The 10,419-nt window shown below is 41.5% G+C and overlaps 1 long non-coding RNA gene across 1 annotated transcript; it reads right to left on the reverse strand.

Annotated features, from left to right (window-relative positions):
* Positions 1–5,267: 5,267 nt before the first annotated feature.
* Positions 5,268–7,223, reverse strand: LOC120511544. Its single transcript, XR_005629754.1, has 3 exons — positions 7,094–7,223; positions 6,204–6,243; positions 5,268–5,660 (listed from the first exon to the last, which is right to left on the reverse strand). It is a non-coding gene; the product is annotated as an uncharacterized LOC120511544 (long non-coding RNA).
* Positions 7,224–10,419: the final 3,196 nt, after the last annotated feature.

A 10,419-nucleotide genomic window follows, 5' to 3' on the forward strand; every position in this document is an offset into this window, starting at 1 on the left:
ATTAAAAAACACCCCATTATAAATTCTCCTTGCTACAACTTTCTGTGTGCTGGTAAGAGGAAGACTAAGCAATAACAGACAACGGGCAAAGAATTTTGGATAAGTGCCAATCAGAGGTTTTACACCCCTGGTATCTTTTGACATCAACGTGTATCTTTTTTGCAATTTAGTCGGATAGGTTTCAGCAATCATTAAAGCACAGAGGCAGGCATGCACTTTCTTAAAGTCAAGTACTTTGGAAGACTCAAATATTTATTAAAAAACACCCCATTATAAATTCTCCTTGCTACAACTTTCTGTGTGCTGGTAAGAGGAAGACTAAGCAATAACAGACAACGGGCAAAGAATTTTGGATAAGTGCCAATCAGAGGTTTTACACCCCTGGTATCTTTTCAGTGTTTTAACACAGCTGATGTCTAATGACCTTCAGAGATAGCACTCCAAGAACACGGTCTCATTCCTCTTATATACCACATTTAAATACAAACATGCTGAAAGAATTATAATTACACTATTGCAGAACAGTGTTTTCAGAAATAACCAGATTTACTATTCCGTTCTGAGGACACGTATAGAGAAATGAGCTAACTATATACCCACCCATCTGAATGCTGACTTTGGAGTTTATGCATCCTGGCTGCAAAAATCATAAATAGAACAGGAAGGTGAAGCAGAGGGTACAGTTTTATGGCTATAATTTTGCTTCCTTCTTCAGATCAGATGGCTGAGCTAGAAAAATTAAAGCCCATCAGACATCATACCATATGTCTGCTCAAAATGTTCATTAGGGATAATACCCAATATATGGTGAACCAAATATTTAAAGGAAGATTTCTTCAGGTTACTCTTTCTTATGCATACAACCATGTTAAGCAGCAGATTTGAAGAACAAATCCCACTTTAAAGAATTCTTGATTTAAACACTTAATGATACAGCTTAAAAATTTTATCTTCTTTAGTTGTGTTTAATTGGTTTCACTTAACTTCACAGCTCATGTTCGCTTTCACCTGAATTTCAAAAATAAAAATATTAAGAGCATAAGAAAGAATCACCAGTTTTGCTCTCCCTGTGATTCACTCAGGAGAAAGCACACAGCAAAATCAGATTCACCAGCAGGCTCAGATTGCCGGTTACTTGACAGGCGGGTTTATTACCAGACATGGCAATTTACAGACACAACCTGACATTTTGAAATGCCTGTTCTCATACTGTTGTAAATTTCTCACTGCAACTTACATTACATTTAGGAAACAATTCAGAAAGGTCTAAAAACCACCTGACTCCAGCTGCTTCAATATCCCTTAAATCAAGACTATTTCATGTTAAGCAAAGCACCAATGAATCTGAAGAGTTGGTATTTTGAGAAGGAGCAGTTTCTCTCACGCCCTGCAGAAAGGAGGGAGGGAAGCAGGTTGCAGACTTTCCTCCCAGCTCTCAGTTCCTTCAGCTCTCTGCACAGAAACCATTGCAGATCTCAGTCACCCTGAAAGTATCAGGGGTGAAATCTCAGCATCAGCACTGATGGTCTCACTAACTGCAGCAGAGCAAAATTCCACACCAAGGAATGTGAGAGGAAAGGGGATGATAGCTAGATGTTTTTTGGTGGAAGATCCGAAGTATGCCATTATTTGAGGGTAAAAAAAGGCTGGGGATTCATGAATGAGTCTTTACCTTCTATTGCATGACTTGTTTATTATATAAACTATTATTTCCATAGTATTCATAGTTTACTGTCATACTAACACCATCCTTCTGCATCACTGCACACACTGCCTTGTCCTCTCCTGGGGAAGAAGGTGCTCAGAAAGCATCTTCGGCTGGGGCAGTGGCAAGATTCAGCTTTTCATTTGCACAGCACCTAGTGAAACAAGGCCCTGATGCTTGGGAGCATTTACAAGGCACAAAGACCACAATTACTACCCATGTGGTATATTTTATTAGGAGCTTTATGGGAGCCAGCATTGCTTATCTCACTTGGCATAAGCAAACACATTATTGAACACACAAAGTATCTGCTATACCCATCACCTGCCTTGGCTCACTGCTGGGCACCTCCTGGCTGGCCCCAGGACAGGGGGAGGCAGAGGAGCTCCCCAGGCTTGAGGAAAGGCTGAAGGACTCCTCTGAACCCTGGGCAGTCTTTAATCTGCAGCTCTAATTCTACTACAGGCTCCCAGCAAGATATAGGAGAAAAGTTCACATTCCTTTTTCCCATCTGTAAACCCACCAGAGCATTTCCCTCCTCTCATGCACTTTCTACCTCACCTATTTTACAAGTCTGATTCCTCTGAAAAGGTTAACCCTTCAATGTGGCAGTTGTAGCATCACTGAATCCAAGCTGTGACTGGTGTCCCCTAGGTGATACTTTAAAACAAATACCAATACAAATATTTCCTAACAATTGGCTGAGCATCCCTCCCCCCTTCCAGCCAGGTATCAGGAATGTGCTGCAGATATTCCCCAGTGCTTCCTAGACTTCCCCAGCAAGGTCAGAGAAGAAGGAATACTCTAAGCAGAAAGCAACAATTTTAATTTCAAGGTAAATGCCAAGATGCCAAAATTTGCCTTCCTCCAAATGAAGAGATACATTCACACATTTTTTCTAAAAGAACATATATGAAGATCTGCAGTGTGCAAAGTCTCAAGGACTGCAAATTATAAGGCTTTTTTTTTTTCCTTTTCTTGCTCTCTCTTATCAAAAAGGACTTTCACACAAGTTCTTTGCAGCAGAGGTCAGTGTGTAAAACGCTGCTTTCTGCCGCAGACCCAGGAGTCCCCAGCAAGAAGATCCTAGAAATAAACATGCCTTTGCAAAACCCTCCAGCTTTGACAAAATAACATTTTGACTGAATAGCTATTTTACCTACAGTGTTCTATCTAACTTCATTCCAACTACAATTAAATTAAGAAGTACTGCATCTCCAATCTTTTCTCTTCTGTAACCATCCTAAAGGATTTAAAACAAAAAGACAGCTTTTTTTTTCTTTCATAGAACAGTATTAAATCTGCATTCTCACTTTACAGTACAGTTAGAAGCAATTTTATTAAGCTATTTATGATTGTGGAGGGCATAATATGAAAATGATCCATGTCTCCTTTTTCTACTGCTTCATAATATGAGAACATGAGTTTGAGCAATGAAATTACCAGCATGCCAGTGTCAAATAAATGAAAGATGCCACTTCACACAGCACGTGGGCATCTTATGGAATTTCCTATTGCAAAAAGCCCAAATGTCAGGCAGGACTGAATGGAAATGCAATTGCACAGCACAGTTATGAACAGTAAGAGTGCTGCACATGGAGATGTCATTCCTGCACTGAGATAGTCATGTGTTTTTTTCCAGGATGTAAGGGTAGAAGATGAACATACAGCCTCCATCCATTCCTACAGCAGAATGGCCATCATGGCAATCCTTAGAAAATCATCCCAAGCCTAAGGTGGCATTGATTCATGCATGTGCCATTTTCCTCCTCATCATTTCCAAGGTGTAAAATTGGACTTGTGTGGCCTGATTCCAGAGCTCCTGTCTTGGAGTACTTATTACACTGGATATTACTGATAGCATCAGTGTACAGCAAGCAGCATGCCAGTAGGTAATGACCAACAAATGAGCAATCAAATCTGGGTGAGAACGAGTTTTGCAAGACTTTTAAACCTCAATATATTTAAAAAACAGAAGCAAATTCACAATCAGAAATGCAAAACAATCTAAAATCCCTAATTTCACATGAAAGTAGATGCTCTTGTTCCCTAGGTACACCCCTTGGTCCTCAGACAGGGAAGATGAGGCCAGGCTGGTATGCAAACAACAGATTTTGAAGTTGTTTTAGGTCCACTGTGTTACAGTGCAGGTCACAGGTACAAGCTGGACACACAGCATGGCACATTCAATAGACAACACACCAGACAGCCAGCATGAAATCAGTGCTTCTAACTCTTTTTAAAATTCTTGGAGTACTTTGCTTTCCCTGAAACGCAGAAAGGAGAAATGATCTAGTTGATTTCCTCTTGTACATTTGATTACAAAGGATGTAATTTACTTCCTTCAGAAATAGCTATAAGGAGTGCTAAAGAGCCTCAAAACTTCAGGACAGAAGCCACAGCACCATCTGGGCTGTGAATTTAGGGACAACAGCCCCCCTGGATGGCAGCTGCAGTGAAATGAAGAATCATTATGGTTGTTACACAGTTCTGTACAATTTCTTCTCTACTGCTGATTGCTCAGAAACCCACTGAAGACAAGGCAGAAAGCTGAAGTTTTCACCATGCCCTCTAAAACAGGGGAGAGACAGGGAGATTTATGGTCCATGCTGACAAAACTCAGAAGGACAAAAAGATATCAGAAAACAGGTGAATCTCCAAAAGAGGGGAACCCTCCATTTTGCTCCAATTTATTGGCAGCTGATAGAAACCAGGAAAACAAATGCAGCTAGCTCAGGTGAAAATCAACCACACAAAGCTTTCTTCATTCCTTTAACAAATAAGAGATGTTCAGCTTCCGTATCATATTAAGTATTTTAGGAATTTGCACTCTGGAGAAAAAACAATGAGTTCCTGTAGTATCCAAGCCAGTAGGCTCACATTTCACAGGAAAAAAAATCCCAACAAAGCAAAACACAACAAATGACAAACCTGATATCACAATGTTCATGTGGCAATACTTTGATTTTTATGTTTTTTGCTTTCATTGCCTTTTTTTGTTAACATGTACTTATGCACACAAAAGATTACATGAAAGTCATTTGGCAAAGATAACACACAGTAGAATTTGGGAATGTGAAATCAAATAATCCCATCAACTTTGTATTTAGTACCCAGCTAGAAAAAGGGACAAGATCTACCACATCTTTCTTGTTTACCTAGTGTAATTGCTTTTGAGCTTTCTTGCAAGTGGATTTGCTGAGCAACATTGTTTTCTCTCCAGTAAGGTCAGCTTTCACCCCAATGCACAAAGTTCTGTGATTACAGACAGTAAGAAGGATAGACTAAGATAATCTTAAAGGCCAGTGCCTCTTCTATTTCTTTCCCTGTACAAAATAAAACCTGAGTTTCTGACCATCTTCATAAAACACATGAGCAGCATTTTGATGAATAAATGCAAAGCTGTGAGCCTACAGGCTTACAAAGCACTGTGCTGATGTCCTGCAATTAGGTCTCAGGAGAGTAGGGGAACAGGAGAAGAAAGGAAAAAATAAAACAAGGAAGGATCAATATCTCAAGAACCAACTGACAAAGAGAAGCAGAGAAAAAGGAGGTACAAACAGATACTGAAGTCAATTCCGTATGAAATCATTCTGCCAAGAGTATCTAGCCTGGCAGGAATTTTGAGGTGATCATGGTCATAGAGACCAGGAGCTTCTGACCATTTCTGCTATGTCCGGCAGAGGGACTGTCCTCCTTTTTTCTCTTTGGCAAGTTCCAGCTTCTGCCAATGAATCGCACCTGTGTTCAGCAGCACAAGTGATTCCTCCTGCTCCTCCAGCCAGCTGCAAGGATGCCTCCACAGATGACATCCCACCCCTACCAGATTCTGGGACTAGCTCAGGCAAAGGTATTTACTGTGGACACTGTTAAAGCAAGTGAGAAGGTCCCAGACAGCAGCAGTAGAAAACATGTTAAGTGCATTTCAGGGCTCTTCTATCTGGAAAACAGCCAACTGAAAACAAACCACATGGGTATTTTATAATAAAGCCACATCAGAAAGCTATATAAAAGCTATATCTGGCTATATTTTCCCAAACAAGTAAACTGCATCTGGTTCCTCAGGCTATTGCCCCTCAGGATTTTTTCCAAGGTTTTCAAATTACACGAGTAACTACATTGTTCTAAGTCTTTATATCTTCTTCCTGAATAAAACAGCTCTCAGAATTATCAAAGCAGATATATTAGTGTACTGGGCCAGCTACCTTTCATTCCTAACAGTTCTCTACATACAGAGAGAAAGAGAAAAATTTAAAAAACAAACAAACAACAAATTAAAAAAAAACTTTGAAAGGACAGAGATAGGCTCCATCCTTTGTATCAAATCAAATCTGCTTTTGTAGGTCTTTTCTGAGCTCCCCCATCCTTATTGGCCATCACACTATTTTACAAAGCTGTCACTGCATGTGAGATACTTTGCTTCAGGGAGGAAATTATCAAGATGAAAGAATTACTTACTCCACTTCCACCAACCTTGTGAATCATTCATGTTCCTTACCTGAATCACAGCCAGCTGCAGTATCTGTCACAGCCTGGACCTAAGCCACGTACAATGTAACATTTACCAATGATCATTCAAAATATTTTAACAATCCTCTTTCAAATACACAGATTGTGTGTTGGCACACACCACAGGAAAAAACAGTTTATTGTACTGTTCGGTATCTTGCTAAAGCACCACGATTTTAGCTGAAAACTAAACAGCTTTCTCCATAAGGTAAGGAGGCACTTTATTTATTATTTTTCAAAAGCTCCATCTAAGACTAAGGCACATTTTCCCCTGGGATTTAGTACCAGCAGGTTTTAGATTCTCAAATGAAAACTGAAGTAGGTGAAATCCAGTAGTGAGAAAGCCTGTACCTCTGATCAGGCTAGGTCTTACCAAGGATGCCTCTGTACCAACAATCACTTATCACCTGTGCAAAATCTCATCTAAATCTCACAAATATTGCTGGAAATGCTCCAAGTTCACCTTGTAGACTATTTAAACTCAGTTTTCAGCAGAATCTGGATGAAGTCTTATGTAGTATAACAGGAAAATCAGTACTGTAGTATGCCACAAGCACCTCAGTGTCTCCCTTTAAAAACCAGGTGTCTGTCCTCAGACACATAATATTCTCTCTGCAAACAGACACGCCTTTGTGGCTAATTAAGGTGTTTCATTATTGCAGTAGACCTCTTGTTAGGGGCAGAAGTGAGCCAAGACACAGACTCTCATTTAACAAAGTGAGAAAGGGTCCCAGTTTACTTTCCTTGACAGCTTAGCCATCCTGACTGACTAGAGCAAACTCCTGCTGTTGGCTTCTCTGACTGACCCTGACTGCTGGCTATTCCTGCTGGTATATGAGTGCAAGTATTTCCCTGCTGCCTCTGACCACAGGCTTTTACCTGGCTCCTCTGTGACTGCAGGCTCCAACAGCAGCCTCCAACTCCATCAGACCCAGAAAGACCTCACAGCAAATCTTCTACACCAGCACCTCTCTCCCTTGTTTCATTTCTTCTTCCCCCAGACCCTCTTTGTTAAGGCTCTCCCAGGCTGCCCAACCCACCCTTTTATCACTTATCTTTATTAGTCACAGCTGCAACCCATTAAGGGCAAGGCTGCTCTTCTTTGGTAATTAGCACAGCTGTGATTTATCAGGGGTGAGGTCACTCATAATCCCTTCTTCTTCACCTCCATTCTATAACCAAGTTGCTGTCACATTTACATGCCCCAGGAGGTCAATTCTGCCCTGAAGTTTTTGTGTTGCTCGTGGTAGCCCAGGTCTCACCAAGGCAGAGCAAAGGCAGCACATATTGAGCAACCCGAACGTCTCCTGCAGTAATGGGATTACAGTGAGGATTGCTTTAAAGCCTTCATTTAAAGCCATTAAAAATAGTCACTTTGCTGTCAGATTATTAATCGCCTGTCATAATATTCTTAGAGGTGATTATAAAAAGTATATTTCTGTGGAGTCAGAACGCCCTCCTGTCAGACAGAGCCGGGAATGAAGAGGCAGCAACACAAAGAGTGCTGTGGCACAGGAACACTGCCACCTCCTGATCTCCTGCCAGGCACACACTCAGCTGCGTGGAACCACATTGTCAGAGTTCTTCTGACCCGCCTTTCACTCACCTTTTGGGTACAGGCACACGCTGTTCAGCTAACACAGGATAATTCATTAAGCTGCACTAACCCACCTTGGAGCCTGAGCTCTGTCAAGCCAGATCTCTTTTCTCAGGCACACGATTTGGGTGTTTCATTGCTGTAGCACCAGACACATCAGCAGCTGCTCCTGCCACCAACCATAAAAACAAAGCACATTTAGTTCAGGGAGACCGCAGAGAGATGCAGTGTGAAACATGCCAGAGCCTAACATGTTTTCTTCACGCAGAACATGTTGCTAAATTTCACACAACAACACAGGGAAAGCAGCACATCCTGAGACAGTTCTGGGGCCCAGAACTGCTGAGAACCAAGCCACCATGCCCAGCCCTGCCTGTCAAAAAGCATTCACAGGCAGGTAGAACTTGGGCAGCTGCAACCATGGTGACTGTGGAGAGCATAAAAGAGTTTTGTTGTGAAAACTCAAACATCTCACTCACTGCAAATGAGTAATTTCTTTCATAGTGTTTGTGACTCAGTTAATAGCTTCTTTTCCTTCTGATTAATATCAATATGATCATGGTAAGGGCAAGAGTACATTTTATGCTCGGGCTGGTTAATTTTCATGATTATTTTGCGAGGCATCAGGGTCTCCTACTGAGGCATCTATGTATTCATTACATTTCAGCAGCACAGAAAGAAATTGTAAATGAATACTGCAGATTTGGGCATTCTGGTTCAATGGGAATAAGAAATTGTGTCAATGGAACAAGTGATCTGTTCCAAATTTCTGGTTGTGATATATGGGAGAAAATGTAAAATAAAGTAAGGAATATTACAGATAACAGTTATCTTAAAATAGTATGTCCTTGAAATAGAGAATAAAACAAAAATATTCTCTCACTTTAGGTTAGATTTCCACTCTGTCAAATGTAAAGATATGTTAAACTTCCAAAAGTAGATTTAAATCAAGACCACAGGTTCAGCTTCTGGAAGTCCATGTATTTGGATGTGCCTTGTCATATCCCATCTGCACTGAAGTTCCTCTTAAAAATTGCTCCTACCACCTCATTATGGGCCATAAATTTCCCAAGTGTCTGATTCCCAAATATTCCCAAACACACAGATCTGGCTCTTAGGAAAAATGGCTAGGTTAAAATGGTTTGTCTGGAGGAGGACACTTCCCCTCCACTTGCAAGCAGATTGATTCTAACAGAGCTTGGAAGAAAAATAGAGTTTGCTGATAGCAAAGCATCCAACATCCACTTTGCTGCTTCAGGCAGGAAAACATTGAAAAGTGAGAGACTTTCACCTCCTCCAATGGACACATCCTGGCTGGGAAAGAGCTGCTGGAAGGGCTGAGGGCTGGACAGGAGGGGAGCACACCTGAGACCACCTGGGCAAAACAGCCAATGGCAAAGACTGCACCTGCACCCAGAAATCCTGCCTCTGTTCAAAGAAATCCAAGGAAAAGCCATCCCCAAGGTACACAACTAGGGAACTTCAGTGACCCCTGTGTGCCCTGGGATGCCTCTGCCAAGAATGGAATCATTTTCCAGCTGCCTGTTACCTAAAGGAGCCGTGGCTGTCCCCTAAAGAAGCCCACTCCACATTTCTGGAGCAGGTGGTGAGCATGGCTGGCAAAGCTGCTCCCTCACTCAAACTGAGAAAACATGAGGGCTTGAATTATGTGAACTTATTATGCTTGTCTCTGGTGTTTCTCTGCAGTCACATTTTACTTCAGGAAACACACAATTTTTTGTTACCCTAGACTACAATTAGCTACAAAAAAAAGCCAATTTTTAATCTCATCTTTTCTGTCACATCTTAACCTCCTTAATACGCATGTAATTCTTATCTCCCTCCTGCACTTTGATTAACTTGTCTGGCACTGCAGCAGCCATGGAGAATCCCCAGCCTTTTCCCTGTCCTGCAAACAGCATCTGGAGCTCTGACACTGGGGCTGCCCTGTGAGCCCAGCAAGCCCACCCTGAGATGGGGGCCCTCCACAAAGGGACAGATTTCAGTGCCATCACAAAGAGGTGCTGATCCTCTCTATCTCAGAGAAAAAACAAGCACATGCTGGTGAGCAGAAGCAGTGCTGCTTCTCCCTGAACAAACCAGAGTTCCAGTCTCTTCTGCACATCTCTGATTTGAGGGATCACATCATCATCTTGCAGGCTGAAGCTGATGGATGTCAAACCACTTCTTTCACAGAAAAAGAATGTTAAGATCTGCAATCTTAGAGGGTTTGGGTTCTTAAAAAAACTTTGGGCTGGTGGGATGTGGCATAATGAGTTCCAGTGATGCTGGTCTTGAAATCAAATTCAATTTAAAAATAGTTGGTATGTGTGATATTCTTTTTTTTTTTTTCTAATACCAACAATGAGAGAAATTATCCAGGCAAGCAATAGTTAATTTGAGGCAAAAAGAAGAATTTTTATGGATTTCTGTAGGGTAGACTCCACACAGGATGAAATTCAGCTGCAGAGGGAGACAGTAAATGGTGTTTACTACTGGCTGCAGGAGCCATGCACTCATATCACAGAAGCCCTAAAAGGTTTGGGTTGGAGGGAACCATTAAAGGTCACCCAGTCCAACACCCCTGCCATGGGCAGGGACAAATGCA

This window comes from Passer montanus, unplaced genomic scaffold (assembly GCF_014805655.1).
Source record: "Passer montanus isolate IOZ18808 unplaced genomic scaffold, ASM1480565v1 scaffold66, whole genome shotgun sequence".
In the NCBI taxonomy this organism is placed as follows: Eukaryota; Metazoa; Chordata; class Aves; order Passeriformes; family Passeridae; genus Passer; species Passer montanus.